Here is a 21,604-nt window from a genome sequence, read left to right on the forward strand (position 1 = left end):
CGTGTTTCACTGCTGCACCTCAAAGAGATTATTATTGTTATTTTCATTCGTACAGTTCAGACTGACGTAAGGAAATGAGAAAAAACAGAACATGTAAATGTGAAATTGATTTTATATTGAAAATGACTCTTTGACAAAAAGAATTTTTTCTCAGCTTTTTGTCGGAAATGTTTTTTTTAAATGAAAATGCACAAATTCAGGTCTCGATAGGAAATAGATGGAATAAGACAGAATAAAAACAGAAGGTCTGTTCTTTAGTTTGATGTGTAGACTGTTTACATATTCATAGAACAAATGATTCTGTGGGTCTGGAAAGATCAGTGAATATGATCAGTGGATATTTTATGTTTCATGTTCTGAGGCTGATTACAGAGAACAGTTGTTCTGCATGTACGAAGCATCTGACCTGTGCCCCCACATCAGACACTTCCTGTACGGTGGTGACCCTCAGGCGTCCTTGCCTCTCTGTACATCCTGGATAACATCTCTAACAGCTGGTTTACTCCCAGGGGAGCAGCGGCGTACTGAAAGCTGACTGTTGCTGCAGGTACAGGTCTTTGCATCCGGTGGAATTTTGTTAGGTAGTTTTGGAGCGATGCTGCTGGGCAGAGGGGATTTTTACTCGCCATTTAAACAATGCGCCTCTCTGATTTTCTCTCACCAGTGGGTCTTTATTTTTGTTTCCTTACTGAATGTTACGGTGACATACTTCCCTCCAGCCTCGTCACATTTGAGGAGTAATGAGTCGGGTCTCTGTCTGGATTTAGTGTTGCAGAATATTTTAAGATTCGCTGGTCTGCAGGTGAAATCACAGGGTGATGTGTCGGCCTGTCTTCCCCTGCCCTTCTTTTCTCTTTAACAGCACCTTTGAAAACATTATCAGCTGATATGAATTCCGAGTCCTGTATTAAATTCCACGAACAGCTGACCGGAGGCTCGTTGATCTAACGATTGAAACCAGCCTGAGGTCGCTGCTGATGCTGCACAGCTCCTCCTTAATTGTTCACTGGATCCATAAAACCGCCTGAAGGCTGTACCCAGCTCGCTCTTCTCAACACGCCGAATGTCGACATTTATATTTTGGAGATTGAACCAAGTCTGACAGCAGTTCCATGCTGTTGGCCTTGCGGTGTTCACTTCATCTTTGCTCTTCTCTAATTTGTCGATGTCAGCTGATGTCATGTGAACACACCTAGAGGAAGGCAGTGACCTCTCCAGGCTTCTCTCCTTCCATTCATCCTCATCTGACGACCTTTCACCATTTGAATCAGATGTTAGTTATAGAACATGTCCATCTTTGTGACACTAAGTTTGTAATAATCCACAGTAACCTCAGACTGTTAATGTAGGCCTAATAAACAGTTTAGAGCACCTGTGAGCAGTGTTGATTTTGTTGGCAAGAATTTCATGAAAATTAGTTGGTAGCAACTGACGAAGTGACGAAGACGAGACGATGACGAGCAAAAACAGATCTTGATCATATAAACTGAGATGAAATCTGTTTGATTTTCATTGATGAGACTTGATGAAAGTGTTGGTGGTGGACTGTCGGACACTGACAGCTTGTAATGATCTTGAGATGCCTGATGAGCGACAGGCTGCAAACTCCAGTAAATAGTCTGCACCAGGATGTTTGGGTTGGTGCGAGTTGTGAGCTGTAATTCAGCAGTAAATAATCAGCCGTGTGTGTCTGACTGTGGATGGTGGAGCTGCTGGATGGATTTGTGGAGTTTGTTAGTTGCAGCGGTGGCTGTTAGCAGCTAGCTGTTAGCAGTTAGCAGCTAGCTGTTAGCAATTAGCTGTTAGCGGTTAGCAGCAGTCATGATCACTCTGGTTTTTTGTCTTGTTTTTTAATCTTGTATTCGTTGTCTCTTCCTTAAACCTCTGACAGTCAGATTCCAGCAGCTGGCCTGCAGCTGTAGGACTCCTCCATATTGATGACATGACTCTGACCAAATTTGGGAATGTGAGAGGAGGCAAATGTTGCCAGAGCTGGATATCTAAATAACAGGAAACAGACAGCAGCTTTAGTGACGGGAAGCACCTTCAGCATGTATGTGTGTGGGAAAGTTTGTTGGCATGTCACATTTGTGAGCTGATACTGATGTCAGACAATATAAATTCTTTGGCTTTCTCTCAAGATTTAAAGACCGGCACCTCAGCGTTTTTGTGTAGGAATCCAGTGGTTATACGGTTGAGAAAATGTAGCGCCAAAGGACAGTGTTTCAGTCTCAGTGTTTCATCAGTTTGACTCAAACCCAGCTGAAGGTGGATAAATGTGTTTAATTTCTTCACGTTAGATAAATTGACCTGGAAGTCCCACCCCCGACTTCCTGTGCAGTTTGTCATGTGGAGTAACACACACAGATTAGAGGAGCGCTTGTTTTGATGTAGTGGATCTCCTGCTGAAACAAACAGTCAGGAAACCTCAGCTCCTCTGATCACATGTATTAAATATCACGATCGTCTCCCACTGCTTGTTAGTTTAATGATGTGTTTGTTGTTGTTGTGTTTACCGGCTGCCGCTCTGCTCTCATGTGATCACCAGCTTCCACCTGGTTAGTATTCCAGCGTGTTCTCTGCCTCAGGAAGTTGATTGATGGTAACATGCTGTGGCTCAGCAGTTTGTAATGCTCCTCGTTATCTCTCAGCCTCATCGTGGGGACGTCACTCAGTGAGTCACACAGTAATGAATGGGAGTGAATGTGATAGTGTGACCTGCTGCTCCTCTGTCAGCAGAGTCCTGCTGGTGGAGCCCATTCCTCTCTTTTACTCAGCTGTTGTTGTTATGGAGGAGGATGGAGTGGACGAGTAAACCTCTACTGGAACATAAACTCCCACTGATACAGACGTACACTAACATGGAGGCTGAGAGCTGTGAGCAGCGTGACATCGTTACAGCCTCTCATATAGTGTTGATAAGTCATTTGACCTGATCGAGGGCTGATAACTCGCTGTTTATGTTTATGATAGCACTGTATGGAGTGACTTCCAGCATGAGAGAGTTACTGCCCCAAGAGAAGGAGGTCAAGTATCTCAGGGTCTGGTTCACACTGAGGGTAGAATGGAGCGGTGTGGCGTCTGACGACGCACCAAACTGCCGATCCATCTCACGCTCCATTCTACCCTCAGTGTCAACAAGACCCAGAGATACTGATGTGGGCGCTGTGCTGGACTGTCATGGTTCAGAGGGAGCTGAGATAGAAGGTGAAACTGATTTCCTGGTCCGTCTGCGTCCCAACCCTCACCTATGGTCATGAGCTCTGGGTAGTGACTCTCAGCTGGTTGTTTGTCCCGTTCCCAGGAGGTAAACAACACATTTGACACAGGAAACCTACATGTGTGAAACACATCGGGACCTAATTCTCTGATCACCGACAAAATATTCTGGTTCCTGCCCGTGTTGTGAAAAAGACAATATTCACACTGGCCTGTCCAATGAAAATAAATATTCCTGTTTCCATGCAGCCGTGCGTACTCTGACTGACGGCTCATGAAAAACGCTTCACAAACATTCAGCTGTCGTCAACATTTCCTGACAAACGAGACGAGGAAGCAGCTGCGACAGGAACCGAGTTCACTTCAGCTGTTTCCTCAACAACAGATTCCATCAGCTGCAGGTTCAGCAAACGATCAGACAGTCAATATGAGTCTGTTTTCAAATATCCACTTTGTCCGTCTGTCCACAAATGATGACAAAACACCATCATATATGACTGTAGCAGCGCTCTGTGTGACACCAGGTATCAGCAGCTCATAGGAGCAAGAGGGAAGCTTCTGGATGTTATAATAAGGAGGGTTAATGGAGACAGACAGAGACAAGACGTGTCCAACTGCATCAGAGATTCATGATTATTTAATGTGACGGAGTGTAAATGAAAGTGTCTTTTATTTGGAGTGAGACACTTGAGACGATGAGTTTAAAATAAAGCCTGACGCTTCAGATTGTTGCAAATTCATCATGAAAACACTGCAGAGGAAAAAACAACAATTCACCAGTGACAAGTTCTGGAGTCACCACACTACCATCCTGCTGTAGGAGAATAAGACGCTGTGGTTTGTTTGTGTTTCTTTACATCATCACAGTCAACCTGGGCGGAGCTAAGCCCAGGTTGACTGTGATTGTCAGTGGTGTCAGGGAGGAACACACACAGTGACAGGGCTAACTGTTAACATCACACAGCTAACGTTGCCTTATGATTATAACGGCAGAGTCGAGACGCTCCGTGTCGGTGTGAGTTTGTTGGGACTGTTTAACGGCTCAGTGTTGGATGTTAGCGCTGCTGCTGTGTTAGCTCGTGCTAACCAGGCAGAGTCTCCAAGAGGAGAGCGGCTCCACTGATAGCAGCAGAAAGTTTGTTGATCCGGCGGGGAGTCGTGGTGGTCCAAGATCAGACCCCAGTGCAAAAATGATCATAATTCAGGTGTCGTTTGATTGAAGACATTTTGAAAGACGAGACAAATAAACTCTGACTGTCAGAAATGAGATCAACATCGTGAGAGTCCTGAGAGAAGAAGCTGTCCTGAGGTGCATTCACAAGTTGTTTTATTTGTTATAGATCTTTACAACAATTCACTGAAACAAAAGCTTCATCAACATTCGTCACTTTCAGTGTGTACGTGGTTAGTTTAGAGGTTTTTGTTGTTGTTTCCTGTAGCGAAGAGGATTTTAAAACAGATGGAAGGAAGGGAGAGTGCTGGCCACAGTCATTGGCCATTGGCTGGTTTATAGCTGTGAGTCAGACCACGGTGGCTGTGGTTTATGCCTGGTTCACATTACACAACTTTTCTGCCTGTTCCTACAGTCACTATGTCACATTACACGATTGTGGAGTCATGAAACCGTGCTGTGACTTGGCCGACAGACATGACACACTGCACGATGGTACTCACCAATTATCCCCGGTCGTCTTTCACAACGTGTGTGATGTCATAAGATTATTCTTGTCCTATTTTTATTACTTTTAATATTATTTCAGTCACTGTGTGTGTTCATGTGCCAGCTGAACTGTTACTGTAGTAACAGTGTCACCAGATGGGCGGAGCTACATTTGAAGTACCGTATGCAAACATACAAGTCACTGAATCCTCCACAGGAAGTTCCTGCAAATGTTTCACAATAAAAGCCTTTTTAGAAAATGAAGGGATTCTCTCAGCCGAGGTTATAAGGGGCTTTTAATTTGAAACAGATACAGGAAGTGTTGAGTTTAAACTGACGGCACGATGCATTAACTTTATCAAGGCAAACGGGAGCGGATAAAAAGTAAAAATATAAAAACACAGAGGGAATAATAAATAACGGACCATCTATAACGCAGTGTGTTTGAGATGCAGCTGGTAGCCTCTGCAGCTGTGCTGAGTAAAGGCCCAGACACTATCTGTGAGTTTGATTCCTTTATATCCTCCATTATGAAGAAAGAACATTCTTTGCTAGCTTGATGCTAATGGCAGTACTCAGCGGGTTGATAAAGTGCCTCTGCTGTTTCCTTTTTACTCTGTGTGCTAACGTCCCTACAGGAAATAGCTGGTAGTTTTTATCTTTGGACAGAGCCAGGCTACCTGTTTCCCTCTGTTTCCAGTCTTTATGCTAAGCTAAGCTAACCAGCTGTAGCTTCATATTTACTGTAGAGACATGAGACTGACATTAACTCTGTGAGGCAGGTGCTCCTTCAATTCAAGAGTCTCAAGAGTTTTAATAGTTTCCAGAGTTCCTGTTGTCCTGAAGTGTGTTCAGGGTTGATTCCTGCTTCTACTCATGTAGAGTTAATAGTGTCTGTGTTCTTATCTAGAATCAGAGTGACTGAGTCAAGCGAATCTGATGTCTTCAGTGAGCAGGTCCTACGGTAGGTCACACTGCGTCCACGACCGTCCGCAGTCTTGCTGGGCTGGGCTCGCCATCACTAAGTTCGTCTGTAAATCTGGTAGTTCACAAAAAAAAAAGATATTCATGGCGTTTAGAGCAGAACTTGTTCTGTCTGCCTGTAGCATGTATACAAGACGTTTTCAGGAAGTGAAGTCATGTACAGGTAGGGACCATACGTCACATTTCAGTTACGTACACATGCTGCATCTTTAACCGCCTGGAAACACAAGGTCAGGCGTTGGGCGCTACTTTTGTGCATATTTTGAGCCAGCTTTCAAGAGCGCAGCGGCAGGTTGCGTCTGAGGTTGCTAAGCAACTGAAATAGGCATCGTATCACAGCCTATTTACCTGAAACCCTGAGGTCAGAGCTGATCTACTTCCTGTGTGTCTGTGGGACAGATGTGACGCTCTGACAGCTCTGCACTGACATGATCAGCTTCTCCTCCATATTTATCACACACTGATATTTACTGAGGAAGGACAGATATCTGTCAGCTGTGATTGGTTGGTCCTCGTCACATGACAGGTGCTTTGGAACGCGTGTGTGCCGCTCTGGCGTCACTCAGGTGTCGCTCTGGCGTTTGAGCGCACCTGCTGCGTGTCCACTTTGAAAACCATGAATTGAAGGGCGCACAAAACGCAGCATGTGTACGGGCCCTTACACAGGAAGCAGAATGCAACTACACCTCTACAGAACATACAAGGGATTAGTTGCTCTGTATTTCACTGGAGTTACACAGCGTTAAACTTGTTTCTATAAATCTGTGTATTACATGTAGTTTATGTTAAAGTGAGAAAAAGGATTTCTCTAAATGTTGAACTGCTCCTTTAAAGTGAAGACGTGTTTATAACTGGTCTGTTTGAAATGAAAACCTGACACAAAGTTAGAGTTTGGGAAAGTTGTGAGCAGAGGTTTAGACGTTTCCTAATTGGGTATTTAGAGAGGTGTGTGTGTGTGTGTGTGTGTGTGTGTGTGTGTGTGTGTGTGTGTGTGTGTTTACTTACAGTCATGTGTTTGTGTGTTGAAGACCTGTCAGGGTCTTAAATTCAGGTCTAATGAGTTCTGTGAGTTCACACATGAAGTTTAACTTTACTCCTTCCTGTTGTGTCTCTCCTCCTCCTCCTCCTCTTGCTCTTCCTCCTCCTCCTCCTGTGTTTCTCTCTGTGTTTAATTCATCCACATGTTTATCTGATGAGCTCAGTGAACAGTAATGAACTGAACTGACTCACATCCACTCACAGTTCTTTACCTTCATGTTGTCACCTGCTTTATATTTTAAACACGTATATACCAGTGTTCAATAACACTCTGGCTGATAGCCAACACAGATGTGTTTGCTGTTGCTGTTGTTGTTGTTTTTGTTGTTGTTGTTGTTTATTTCCCCTTTTGTTTCAGTGAAACAAAGCAATGACCAGTATATAAAAAACAATAATTGAACAGTTTTAAAATAATTCAGTCCTTCATTACTGTTTCTGTCTGCCTCCAGCTGTTATGCTAAGCTAAGCTAAGCTAAGCTAAGCTAAGCTAAGCTAAGCTAAGCGGCTGCAGCCTATGTCAGTAGTCGACTCTCAGAGAGGAGGAGACGTCAGACTGATCCTTTGAAACAGTTTAGCAGCTGTGTGTTTGTGGTGTTGAGTTGTGTCAGAATATGTGCACAGATATCAGAAATATGATCCAGTGGAAAATGTTTTTATTGGATTTAATATCAGCACAGAAAGATAATGTGTTACAGTAAATAATTGATTAGATCTGCTCTCATTGTCTCTGCCAGTAACGGCAGCACGTTATGCACGAGCAGAGGAAACTCAGTCTGTCATTAACCCTTTCACCACCGCAGCAGTTACACACTCACTCTGCACGGTGTCGACAGCTGAGAGTGAAGAGATGAAGCTCCACAGATACCAGAGTCTTCATCAGTGAAGCTGTTAGTGGAACTGGACGCCTCGCTGTCCTCCTGAGCCAACAGTCGACCCCTCCGAGACTTTACAGCCCACGCTGTGTTTTTCTCATATGTAAATTTGTCCTCTCTTCTTAAAGTGAAGCGTCACTGAAGGTGATCTGATTCCCAAACTCTCATCTGTTCAAATCAGAAATGTGTCATTATGATTACATAACCAGAGCTCTGGTATTTAATCAACCCTTCTTCTTCTCTGTCTCTGTGAGCGTCAGATGTTCAGACTGGTGACCAGTGTCTGTCTTTATTTTTAACATGTGACGAGATCATTATTTACTGCAGCCTGTTCAGAGGCCATGACATCACCAGCAGCTCCGCGGACACACGGGCGGGGCGCTCTGGGGAAACCAGACAACATCTGCACACAGCTGGATGAGTGTCGCTGAAGTTTCCCTCAAATATCTGTGAAGTTAGTCTCCCTCCCTCCAACCTCTCCAGGTAACGAGTGTCATTACTACACTACGTGCTCCAGAGACCACGTTTAGCTCTGAAGCCACAAAACCAGCCTGAAAATGAAGGAAATCTGAAAGGACTGCGTGAGGACCTGTGGCCACAGAGCGTTTCTTCTCAGCGCTGCATCTTTTTTCAGTTGTTCTCTAAGAGGAGCAGGCGTATCCTGCCGCCCCCAGCCACCTGGAGGTAAAGCGCCACGCCCAGCATCTGCAGTTCCTTTTATTTTGAAAGTCAGTGACACCAGTGTAACCTTTGACCCCGTGGTCACATTGGTCACCGACGTGGAGGACTCCAGCCATGAAACTTTGCAGCCCGAGGATGAGGTGGCAGCCTACATGGAGTTCGGGTCCTTTGGAGGTTTGATGGTGGTGGAAGGAGCATGCTGCTGGGTTTTCAGAACGTGACTGGTGCAGGACTCTGATCTGGATCATATGTAAACACACTGACTTCCTGTCTGTGGGCCCTCCTTAGGATTTTTTTGATGATCATGTGAACAGCAACTATCATTTCAAAGCTACACGATTGATGCAAAGCATTTGAAGACACGCCCTCCTCAGCAGGCTCAGTAAACACTTCTGTCAGACAAACAACAAACAAACAGTTCAGACCCACCTATGAATCCTTATTATAATCTATAGATCGCCTGATAACCTCCAGTTTAATGAGCTGAGAAACCCTGAGAACACAAATCTGTGTCACACTGGTCCTGTCGTTTTTAGATGTTTTGATGTGGAGAAGTTACAGATTTACTCTTTAATATGAGAGTGTTTCTGAAGAGAGCAGCTGTGATCCACAGTACAGACACTCAGCTAATGACGCTGCTGAGCGAAGGTGTGATTGACCTTCAGCAGAGAACAGACAGGGTGTGTAAATGACTCTGATTTCTTTCTGTCAGAGTGCTCACAGCGAAGCTTCAGTTCGAGGGTCCGAGTGATAAAAGTCTTTATGGGAGTGACCTCAGAGGCTCTCAGAGACCGTGGTGAACAGACATCAGTCTGCTGCTCTCATCACTGATCGAATTCCATCAAGGACGGTTCTTAAGTCTCTCCTCACCCTGCTCCCATTATGTGTCCACACATTATGCTGTAATGGTACGTAGCATCGAGCAGAGAGTGCATGGAACCTTTTTATCTGCAGTGCAAACACAGCTTCATCCCGTCACACTTCACTCACTCACAGTGACATCATCTGTCACTCTTACTGTGTCTGTGTGTTTTATTAACGAAGGAAAAAGTGTTTGTTTTTTGTCATAAGCTGTAAAGTTAGTGTGTCACATTAAGGAGGATTTATTAAGAATAATAACAGCTGCACGGTGGTTCAGTGGTTAGTCACCTCACAGCAAGAGGGTCCCTGGTTCGAACCCAAGGTGGGGGAACCCCTCTGAGTGGAGTTTGGTTGTTCTCCCTGTGTCAGCGTGGGTTTCCTCCGGGTGCTCTGACATGTTCTCCCTGTGTCAGCATGGGTTTCCTCCGGGTGCTCTGACATGTTCTCCCTGTGTCAGCGTGGGTTTCCTCCAGGTGCTCCCGCTTCCTCCCACAGTCCAAAGACATGCAGGTTAATTGGTGACTCTAAATTGTCCGTAGGTGTGAATGTGAGTGTGAATGGTTGTCTGTCTCTATGTGTCAGTCCTGTGATAGTCTGGTGACCTGTCCAGGGTGAACCCTGCCTCTCACCCAGTGTCAGCTGAGATAGGCTCCACCCCCTGACGACCCCAAAGAGAATAAGTTGTTACAGAAAATGAATGAATAATACATTGTATTTCGAGTCATCATCAGTGCATGTCTTCGTGTGTGTCACCATTAAATCAGACCAAAAATACCAGTTTGAAAAGGTGTGTTTTCAGACAGGATGTGTTAGACGATCTCTGGGGCTAAATGATCAAAGACCGTAGTATTGATAAGCTCTGGTGGTGGTCGAGGTTGTGAAGATGAGATGAGATGAAGATGGAGAAGTGCTGATGATGTGGGCGAGGAGAGGAATGAACCTTTGGTGAGCTCGTCCTGGACTCTGGACACGATGGCTGGAGGTGAACAGGTGAAGGAGGGCGCGAATGTTCTGTTGTAAATGATGGCTGAGGTAAAATCTGACAGTAGCATCCTGATTGGCTGAGAGAGATCAGTCTACCTGCGCTGATGTCACCTGTATGCAGTGAATCACATCAGCAGAGAGGACATCACAGTGATGACGGCGTCACCTCATCGATCAGCTGGTAGATTTGACGTGAGATGACATTAGACGTGGACAGTCGTCGTTCACTGAAAGTCACAAAGCGGACTCAGACTGAATCCCTGCCGGGCGCCATCAGTGAGGGCGGCTGCAGCTGAACATGCAGAATACTAACACACGACTCGTTGATGCAGAGCAGCTGCTGCTCCAGCCTGATTCATTGAATTGGAGTCGCTCGCCGTCTGAACAGCCTCCAGCTGTGTGTTGGACTCATTTCCCGTCCTGATGCAGCTCACACACACGGCCGGCTTCACTAACAGCTTTTGGCCTCTCGTGGGTGTTGAAGTGTTTGCATGTAATGAATCAGAGAGCCCATGTTCCAGTCATGTGGAGCTCCAACTTGCCCGGCTGACCTCCGTCCAGTTTGGGTCAGACACAAAGTCAGAGGAGGTGTTATATAAAACTATCATGGCTGCAGGATGAAGGACAAAGTGATACTCACCTCTGTTTTAATCGACACCCAGAAACAGTTATTCATTGATTTTAGGGACAGAATATTTTCATTGCACTGGTGTATTAAGATAAGCAGAGTGCTGCTGTCACCTCCTGCATCCTTATTCAGCTGCGTCTCACTGAAGCATCATGTACCTAAAATATGGGCTCACTAAAAACCAACCTGCCATCAGAGAATGCAGTCAGATGAAACCAGTGTGTTTGGTGAGAGACGCAGCAGAGTCTCCTGCGAGCCCAGCAGACATTTTAAATCTCAGTATCACAGCTGATCTTGTTTATTTCATTGTGGGAAGCTGAAATCATGACAGTGATTAATTTTGGATTAATATTGCAGCCCTAATTTACACCGGCTGCGTCTTTGTGTCGTCGTCCAGCTGCTTGTGTTCATGTTGCTGAATGTTTAATACGTTCTCTGACAAGCTGAAGAAATCAAGTCTGACGTCTGTGAGAATATTCAGGGCAGAGAAACAGAACGTTATGATCCATGACAGCTAAAGTCTGACTGAGGTCTTTACGTCTTTTCATCTCTATAAACTGATATCTGAGATCAGAATCTGGAGGAAACAGATTTTAGTCTTCTGGTGTCTGTCTGTAGTCAGAGTTGTATCGACCAATCACATGTGAGTGCCAGGTAAACAGTCTGTGTGGAGAGACACCTGTCTGCTGTTGTCCCATGATTACTTCGTTTTCAGACACCAGATCTCCAGTAACATATTGGGCTCTGGGTAGTGACTGAAAGAATGAGGTCACAGATACAAGCGTCTGAAATGAGTTTCCTCTGTAGGGTGTCTGGGCTCAGCCTTAGAGATAGGGGGAGGAGTCAGACATCTGGAGGGAGCTCGGAGTAGAGCCGCTGCTCCTTCATGTTGAGGTGGTTCAACATCTGATCAGGATCCTCCTGGTCCAGCTGGTAGGAGGCCCCGGGGCAGACCCAGAACACACTGGAGAGATTATAGATCTCATCTGGTCTGGGAACACCTCGGGGTCCTCCAGGAGGAGCTGGAAAGTGTTGCCGGTGAGAGGGACGTCTGCTCGGCCTGCTGCCCCCGAGACACAGCCTCAGATATGAAGATGAAAACGGATGATTCACTGAGGTCTGAACACACGATGCAGCTAAAGACCTGCAGAATGAATGAATGAACTTCCTTTTTCAGCAGCGTTCAGTTCACAGAGTGCTGAAGTCTGTCAGTGGTGTTTTTCAGAAGGTCAGTTGTCTAGTCGTCCTGAAATAAAGACATGAATCAGTTTCTCTGCATCTTTCTCACTCAGAAATAATCGTACCATAGAGATGTTTTCATCACCGTGTTCATGTGGGACTCAAAGCTGAGATCTGAATCAAGGATCACATCAAGACCCCTCACCTCAGATTTAATCCAGGAAGTTAAAGTCCCAGATTATTAAACAGCATTTCTCTTTGTGTTTTAGGGCCGACAGGCAGGACTTCAGTTTTGTCTTCATTTAACTTGAAGAAATTATTGTTCATCCAGTTATTTTATCACCAGAACACAGGTAGTGATGGAGTCACAGTATCATCAAGCTTCTCAGCATCCGGCTCAGTCGAGGTCGTACCTCAGCTGTGTAAATGAGAAAAGAGTTTTTTGTCAATGGATTAAAATGAGCTTTCAAATTGAGATCAGAATCTAAAATGACACCGATGTTTCTTCCTCGAGGTCGTGTCTGTGTGGCCTGAAGGCTGAGTGTGTCAGGGACTATTTTCAGCAGCACATTGAGATTGTACTCTTTGTTTGAATGGTGTTTTATATCTTCAACATGTTCTCACAGCTTCTGCAGAGTCACAGTGACTATAAGTGACCACGACAGTGATGGAGGTTAGTTCACCTCCATCTCTTCTTCTCCCACAGTAAATCCACAGTTTGGTACTTTAACATTATTCGTGTGGTTAAAATCTCTCAGTATCTTCGTCTGTCTCCTCGTCCTCCTCCTGTTGTGTCTCCACCAGCGCTCCCTCCCTGATTGATAGAGGAGGTGATGTTTGCGTTGGGTTTCATGTGTCCATGGAGCCTCTCTCCTCTCTGTGTTCACTTCAGGACTATTAACAGCTCACTCCTCCCTCCACAGTGGAGAAAATCAATGGTGCTAATTATTGTCCATTACCTGGGGCTGAGAGACATCAGCAGCAGCTCGCAGCCATGCACAGATTAGATTCAGGCTGAGGCTAATTAGCTTAGCAGCTTTGGAGCATGAGAGGCCGGGCTCCGGGGATGTTGTGTTCCAGCCTGCTGTGAGTTTTATTGCTCTGTGTGCTCGCTGCTCAGCCCTCTTAGCTGGGAGGATCGTTTCTCAGTATGTAGTCACGTCCTGCCGCCGCCAGGGTAAATGCATCCTGGGTCCAAAAAAGTTAATAACTTATAAATTATAGCAAAAAGGTCGTTTCTTGCAACCCTAGAATTAAGATAAAAATATTCACAAACGAAAAAACACTTCTGGTTGCTGATAAGTAGTGTTTAACTTTTGATTTAACACTAAAAATTAAAACCCTTGGTGCGCACTGCAGCGCAAGCAGACAGATGTGCGACTCAGAGCAGCATGTGTCACTGACAGCAGCGTCAGAGCGCAGCGGACCGGTGGAAAATGTCACCATCAGCATTTTATTTTACATCAGTAAAATCTATTTTACCGTTATTTTGAGTCACATTGTTGGAAGAATTTAGTCGTCTGTGTTCAAGCAGGATAATAGGTCTCCATTAATTGCACGTCGGGCTTTATATTTCCTTGTCGGAGATGGTGTTGCGTTCAAGGTCCCCCCAAAAAAACGGGAGAAAATAAAGGCCGAATATTGGAATTTTTTTTTCAAAAACGAATCCCGTGCCATCGAACGAAGCTTCGAAGCTTCGAAGCTTCGAATTTTTTGGATCAGCCCTACTTTTAGCAACACATCAGTGTTTCCAGCTGCGTTTGTGCCACCAAACCAGGGTGTCTTTTAGCAGCATATCACTGTGTTTCCAACGACGTTTGTGCCACCAAACCAGGGTGTCTTTTAGCAGCACATCACTGTGTTTCCAACGACGTTTGTGCCACCAAACCAGGGTGTCTTTTAGCAGAACATCACAGCGTTTCCAGCTGCGTTCATGCCATAAAATCAGGGCGTTTTAGTAGCAACACACAGCTGCATTTCTTGCCATGTTTATTGCACCTAACTGACACTGAACAGTGTTTCCAGGTCATTTGTGCCACCAACACGGGGTGTTTTTCTGCGACACATCATGGCGTGTCCAGTGGCGTCTGTGCCATCAAACCTGGGCGTTTTTTAGCAACACATTGCAGAATTTCAACTGGCAACTTTGCGGCTATTTTAAGCCAAAATCTGAACCATAACCAGCTGGTGTTTGTGCCTTAACCTAACCACATGTTAACCACAGTGTTGTTGAGTGTAAAGTTCCAAGATATCTGCCACATTCTAATGAACAGTGTTGTCGGCTGTAGTTCACAGATCCTACGCTGCCAACATTTGTCCTGATGTTTGGGTTTATTTATAGAAAATGTTTTGTTTCTCCATTTTGAATGGATCCTGCTGATCAGCAGGTTTATGTTGAAAAAGCCTGACAGGAGAATCTGGAGGATTTGCATGTGTTGAGTCAATGAGCAGAGCAGAGCACAGGGAGAGTCTGCAGCCGCTCAGATGTTCATATGCGACCTGCCGAGTCTCCGTCTCTCCTGGTTACACTGACGGGAACGCTACTTCCTGTTTGGATCCTGAAGTCTACATAAATGTCTCCATGCTTCAGGACATAGTACTGCAGAAGAACAGAGGCTTTTTAAAAGCTTCTTGATGAGACGGATGAATCAAATGATGATGATGATGATGATGATGAGCAGGGTGACACAGTGCAGAGCAGCAGTGATGCAACATGAGTGTAACACGTGTACATGTGTCTGATCACTGTGATGATGATGCTGTGCAACATTTAAAATTCTCTTCAGGATCTTTCGAACAGATTTCTGGGCAGCAGCAGGGCTGTGACTCACCTGTAACTCACCTGTTACACGATGATACAATGTTATATCGATTCTTTGGACAAAGACAAACGATATATTTGTTGACATCACACAGTCTGCTACGATATGATTGTGATTGGATGTGATTCACGGTCCTGCGATCGATATGAGACGATATTATCTGATCATTTAACTCAGTCTGTTCCAGAAGAAGCTGAAGACCTGTCTGTCAGAGACCTTTCTGTCAGAGACCTGTCTGTCAGAGACCTGTCTGTCAGAGAGACCTGTCTGTCAGAGACCTTTCTGCCTCCTCTGCTCATATTTCAGCCAGGATAAATCACACACAGTGTGTGGAGGCTTTATTGTCTTCACAATTTATTGTTTCTTATCTGTGAAATTAAAGTAAATCAAAGCTTTGTTTCCACTGAGGGAAATGGTTTCAGCTTACAGAGACAGACAGGAGGTCTGCGTCACTGTGACGTGGAGTTATATTTCTGAGGAGGTGCACGTCAGGCTACGGCGTAGTCTCGACATAGAAGTATAAATCCTGCTTACAGCTGTCAGACCAGTGAAGTGCAGTAAAAGTGTGACATGTCCTCCTGAAACATGAAGTAAAGTAAAGTAGAAGTATAAAGTTCCACCTCTGGTCTTTAAACACAGCATCAGTGTAAACAGGTGTGTGTTCGTCTGTCCCACAGGAACATTAGACGTGTTTGTCACCTGAAGACATCCATCTTGTCTCGTCTCTCTCATTGTCACTCAGTGTAACGCACTGACTTCCCATCATGCTCTCTGTCGCAGTCCGTCAGACACACGCAGACATGCAAGTGTTTGAACTGATGCTTTTGTACCCAGCATGCACTGTGGTGCACAGGGCGGGGGGAGGGGGGGGGGTCTCTGCCAGGAAAGCACGTCTCGTCTTCCCACTAAAACTCAGTGCAGACGCTCTGCTGTCACGTTTATGGAACGAACCCAGAAAAGCTCTTAGAGAGTGAGACGCAGCTCGTGGACGGAGGATCAGATGTCCTGCAGTGGACGCTGATGGAGCTCTTTACACTCTCACTGATAACATTAACCACATCAACAGGTCAGTCCGAGGTTTCAACGCTCCGTGTTACATCATGTACAACTTTCCTCTCAAACTACAGATTCAAATAAAAACAAAGAAGCTCTGCCGGTGAGAACGTCACCACCTCACTGAGCAGAACAGGACGTCCACTCAGCAGAGTGTCAGGATGTTCTGCGTGGCGACGTGTCATTGACACACGGACGCCAAGTATCGATCTTTTGTGTCTGATTTACAGCTGAGTCATATGAGAATGAAGTCCTACGAACATGAGGGCTGACCTCACAGGCCACCATCCAGAGATAGTGTTAGCTGCTGGCTGCCAACGCTAAAGATCAACACTGGACACACTGAGCTCGACACAGCTACCATCAGAAAATAACAATCCTTCATCTACTTCCTGTAAAAGATCTGCGTCCATACAGCGCTGCTGAAACCAGGGGCGGGGCTCGGGGCTGGCTACTTGGGCTCAAGCGCCGCATGTTTACTGAAAAGCCCCGAATGTGAATTTTACTTTACGTCTGATGAGTAAGGTGCAGTACCGCAGTCCAACAGAGAGGCAGCAGCTGCAGGAAGGTAGCCTGTGTACTGAGCAGCCTGCCCTGAAGAAGAAGAAGTGTTTGCTTGTGTATTATTCTCTCCATGACCGTGGGTGAAAGCGGAGCACTTCTGACTGTCAGTGAACGGCCGGTGGTCACGGCGAGTGTTAGTCTGTTTCATCAGTCTGCTACATAGATCAGTATTCAATATGATGGATGACATCATGAACAGTGACACACACACACACACACACACACACACTGTGTTTTTAGGTAGAGCTCATAGTGACAGGCTGATGCCACCAACATGCAGAGAGGCTTTTTAATGATCAGCAGTGTGCAATAATCTGATGGTATCCCCTGCTGTGTCATTAACTTAACTTACCTTTAACTTATTTAACACTGATGCCTTCTTTGTTTTATTCCTGGATCTTGTTGTGACTGATTTGCTTTCATAGTATTGTTTTCAGATCGTGCAGCAGATCCCTCCACCCCTGATCTAGACCCTTGGTTTATCACCCAGTGCCTGCACAGCTGCCTCAGCTGGACTGACATGAATGAACGAGTGTGGTAGAGTGTCCGCCCTGAGACTGGGAGGTCGTGGGTTCGATCCCTGGCCGGGTCATACCAAAGACTATAAAAATGGGACCCATTGCCTCCCTGCTTGGCACTCAGCATCGGGGACTGGAATTGAGGAGTTAGATCACCACACGATTCCCGAGCACGGCACCGCTGCTCACCGCTCCCTCAGGGGATGGGTCAGATGTGGAGAACAAATTTCACACACTCAGGTGTGACAATCAGTGGAACTTTACCTTTAACTTTAATGGATTAATATTCACAGGATTACTACAGTTAAACACACACACACACACACACACACACACACACACACTCATTAATATTCCACCATAACAGTCAGTCAGTGGTAGTTTTGACTCTGCAGACGTCTTCAGTTTGTCCTCTGAGTTTCCAGCTGTAGGATGTGACTGTGGCACCGTGTGAGTGTGTGAGCGTGTGAGCGTGTGAGCGTGTGAGTGTGTTTATGTCTGGAGGTCACTTGCATTATTTATGAGGTCTCCTGCTGTAGATTTGATTTTCAAATATTAGAAATGCAGCTGCAGTCACAGTGAACGTTTCAGTGTGTTCACATGAATATGACATGATGACAGGCGGCTGTGGCTCAGAGGAAGAGCGGGTTGTTCACCAATGGGAGGATCGCCTGTTCGATCCCCAGCTCCTCCTCCTCCTCCAGTCTGCATGTCGAAGCATCCTCGAGCAAGATACTGAGCCTGGAAATGCTCCAAATGGCTGCTGTATCTGTGTGTCTGTGTGTGTGTGTGTGTGTGCGCGTGCGTGCGTGTGTTAAAGCTGAGCAGCAGGTGGCACCATGTACAGTGTGTGAACATGTGTGTGAATGGGTGAATGTGACTCGTAGTGTAAAGTTGTTGGAAGAGGAGCTGCAGTGTGTTCATCATGATGTGTATCTGTGTGTCGTCTGTGCTGCAGCAGCGCTCACATGTTCCACACACACATTCATTGAGCGTCATATTTCCATCATGTCCTCACAGAGGCAGCTGAAACACTTCATGTGTTCATGTGGTGGGCAGCGGGCTGTGGTCTCCAACAGGATCAGATTTGAAACATGCGTCTGCGTCAGTACAGCTTGAGAATCATCAGTTAGTCGTTAACAAACTCTGTGTCACACCAACATGTCGTCTCTGCTGTCCCAAAGGCCTGTTTGTGGCTCAGCAGGTGAAACAGGAAATGTTTAGCTTTAATTTCACCTTTAGTCTCCTGTGTAGTTACACTGCTCTCCTCATGACGTCACAACACAGCTCATGAAGCCTTTTGACACGAAACAGAACCAAAATGCAGAATATTCAGAGATGATTTTTAACATTTAAACCTGTCACACTGAGTCTGACACAAATATTCATGTTCTGTAAAAGCTGTCACATGATCATCAACTCATTGCTTTAATGCCTCTGAACCGTCCGTCCATCCGTCCGTCTGTCTGTCTGTCCGTCCCAGTGCTGGGACACGCTGAGCTTCATTTCCCTGGTTCTCCTCATTAATGACTGAACAGAGTTTAATGTGTTGATCATGTGTGTGTGTGTGTGTGTGTGTGTGTGTGTGTGTGTGTGTGTGTCAGCAGAGACAGTGAGCTCACACGCTGATAATAAGAATATTAATCATAAGTGCTGTAACACTGTGTCTTCTCCTCTGTGCTCAGGTCTCATAGTTCACCTTTCACAGCGACTTCACGCCATGTATGAGACGTTTAATGTCCTCAGCATAATGTCAGCTAATGCACTCTGAAATGACTGCTTCTACGTTGCCTTGACAACAGAGTGTGTTTACCTGTCGTCTGTCGGCGCTCACCATCACGGTCAAGTTCAGCTGCTGCACTTGTTCAGATGTTCTGCTTGTATCTCTGTTATCTTTATTTGTGGGAAGCCTCGTACAGACGGTGAGTTCGATCAGTCTGATCAGTGCAGCCACACTGTGTGACATGGATCTAATACACTACAACATCCAGTGTGATGTCTGAAAAAAATGTTTATGAAATATCTGAAAAATATCAAAAACTGTCCACAAAATGTGATTAAATTGTCGGGAAAGATGTTGATTAAAAATTATCTTTTAATCAAAAAAATACTATAAAATGTCAGACAAATATTTATAAATGGCCAAAAATATGATTAAAAAATGTTGATAAAAACGTCCCAAAAATATTATTTAAATGGCCAAAAAATAAATAAATAAATCCAAAAAATGTGTTAATAAATGTCTGAAAAAATATGACAGTAATTTGTGAGATCAGTACCCATGTTGTTGTGTGATGATATGAAGAGAAATGACTGCTGGAGGTCAGACGTCCAGAATTCACGACACTTTGAGATTTGGTGTGGATCGACTCAGATCGATGGGTTTGAGTTTATAAATGAGCCTGACGTGTGTTTTGTGTTTGGTGTGAAAAGACCTGAACGCTCTCACGTCCTCTTCTCCTGGAGGAAGCTTCTTTCTATAAACAGGAACACAAACTAAAACCTGTGAAACAGTTTTTATTTCTCTGCACCAATCAGGATTCAGCAACACTTCAGTAAAGAGCTGTCGACAGATGTGACCTTAGAAATACTTTCAAAATAAAACCACATTTTCAGGAAACCCAATCGACAGAAAAATGTTCGTTTCTGCAAACCGGAGATATTTTACATTTGTACGATATTTTGTAGTGAATACACTGAAACTTTACACTGTTGTACGTATGTGTCAACAGTGTAAAGTTTAATGTGCGGTTGTGTTTAGTCGGGTTGTAACAACACGTATTCGTACTGAACCGACAGGTACGAGGCTTTTGGTTCACTACACGTTACAAACCAAACGATACGTTGAACTGTTTCATTACATTTGGAAAATAAATCTACCTCTTATGCAGTGTTGAGATGGCTCGTAGCAGACGGCGTCACAGTCAAACAGGTTTGGGACAAACAGAGATCGACACAGTGAACTCACCTGTTGGTTCCCAGGTGATGTTTCACTGTGAACAACCAATCTCAGCAGGAGCAGAGCCCGTTAAAGTTAGCTGCTAGCTGTTAGCTGCTAGCTGCTGTTAGCTGTTAGGTGTAAGCTGTTGGCTGTTAGCTGTTAGGTATCAGCTGTTGGCTGTTAGCTGTTAGGTGTAAGCTGTTGCCTGTTAGGTGTAAGCTGTTGCCTGTTAGGTGTAAGCTGTTGGCTGTTAGCTGTTAGGTGTAAGCTGTTGGCTGTTAGCTGTTAGGTATCAGCTGTTGGCTGTTAGCTGTTAGGTGTAAGCTATTAGCTGTTAGGTATAAACTGTTGGCTGTTAGCTGTTAGGTGTCAGCTGTTGGCTGTTAGCTGTTAGCTGTAAGCTGTTGGCTGTTAGCTGTTAGGTATCAGCTGTTGGCTGTTAGCTGTTAGGTGTAAACTGTTGGCTGTTAGCTGTTAGGTGTAAGCTGTTGGCTGTTAGCTGTTAGGTGTAAGCTGTTGGCTGTTGGCTGTTAGCTGTTAGTTGCTAGCTGCTGTTAGCTGTCAGAGGTTGCTTGAGTTACTTTATGATGTGTTCAAGCTCTGATCAGTAAAAATGAGTACTGTGAGAAGGTAAATTATGAAGTTCTCATGATGTGTTCAAGGTAATTTTTGTAAAATGTAGTTTTTAGTGAGAAACCTGAATAAATGAGCTGTTTGAAGGAGAAATGTGTTGATATATATATTTCCTTTATTTAACCAGGGAAATCTCATTGAGATAATAATCTCTTTTTCAAGAGGATCCTGGCCAAGAAGGCAGCACAAGAAGTTACACAAAGAGTGACATACTAATAAACATCAGATAAAAAATAAAATAAATAAATAAAATAAATAAATAAATAAAAAGGATTACATCCAGTATCAAATCCTCGTGATTAATCCATAAAACACGTACAAATGGTGGGCAGATTCTCCTTAATTTTAACTTTAAAATTTTCTGGACTAATACAACGGTCAAGTCTAAGATGGGTCTGAATCTCAGCCCAGGATTTTGGAGCGCAGACACTGAATGCTCTTTCGCCAAAAACAGAGCGAGTCCGAGGGATTTCATATGCGATCTGACCATAAGAGCGCAGATTACGATAACCTGCAATCTTTGGAGTCAGTAATGAGCATACATAAGCCGGTAAGTCCTGCAAAATGGCCTTGTAAAGAAAGATAAGCCAGTGTTCCATTCTTCTGTTGTGTAAGGAAGGCCATCCAACACTCTCATACAAGACACAATGATGGGTTCGAAAACTCAGGCCAGAAACAAACCTCAAAGCTGCATGATATAGAGAGTCAATCATTTTCAAAGAAGCAGAGGTAGCATGCATGTAGAGAATATCACCATAATCAATTACAGACAATACAGTTGCTTGAATAAGTTTCTTCCTTGTAGCAAAAGAAAAACAGCGTTTGTTTCTATACAAGAAACCTAACTTCACCCTCAATTTCTTAGTAAGATTACTTATGTGGTGATGAAAAGACAGGTTTTCTTCCAACAGAAAACCTAAGTATTTGTAAGTTGTGACATGTTCAACTAACTCATTATTCAGAGTTA

At 44.6% G+C, this 21,604-nt stretch overlaps 1 protein-coding gene and 1 long non-coding RNA gene across 2 annotated transcripts in view; both read left to right on the forward strand.

Annotated features, from left to right (window-relative positions):
* LOC126385946 (E3 ubiquitin-protein ligase RNF123) overlaps positions 1-21,604 on the forward strand; it is a 181,353-nt gene that overhangs the window by 74,049 nt on the left and 85,700 nt on the right. The gene's annotated exons all lie outside the window — the stretch shown is intronic.
* LOC126385824 (uncharacterized) lies at positions 20,149-21,108 on the forward strand. Its single transcript, XR_007569449.1, has 3 exons — positions 20,149-20,195; positions 20,238-20,293; positions 20,427-21,108. It is a non-coding gene; the product is annotated as an uncharacterized LOC126385824 (long non-coding RNA).

This window comes from Epinephelus moara, chromosome 24 (assembly GCF_006386435.1).
Source record: "Epinephelus moara isolate mb chromosome 24, YSFRI_EMoa_1.0, whole genome shotgun sequence".
Taxonomy (NCBI): Eukaryota; Metazoa; Chordata; class Actinopteri; order Perciformes; family Serranidae; genus Epinephelus; species Epinephelus moara.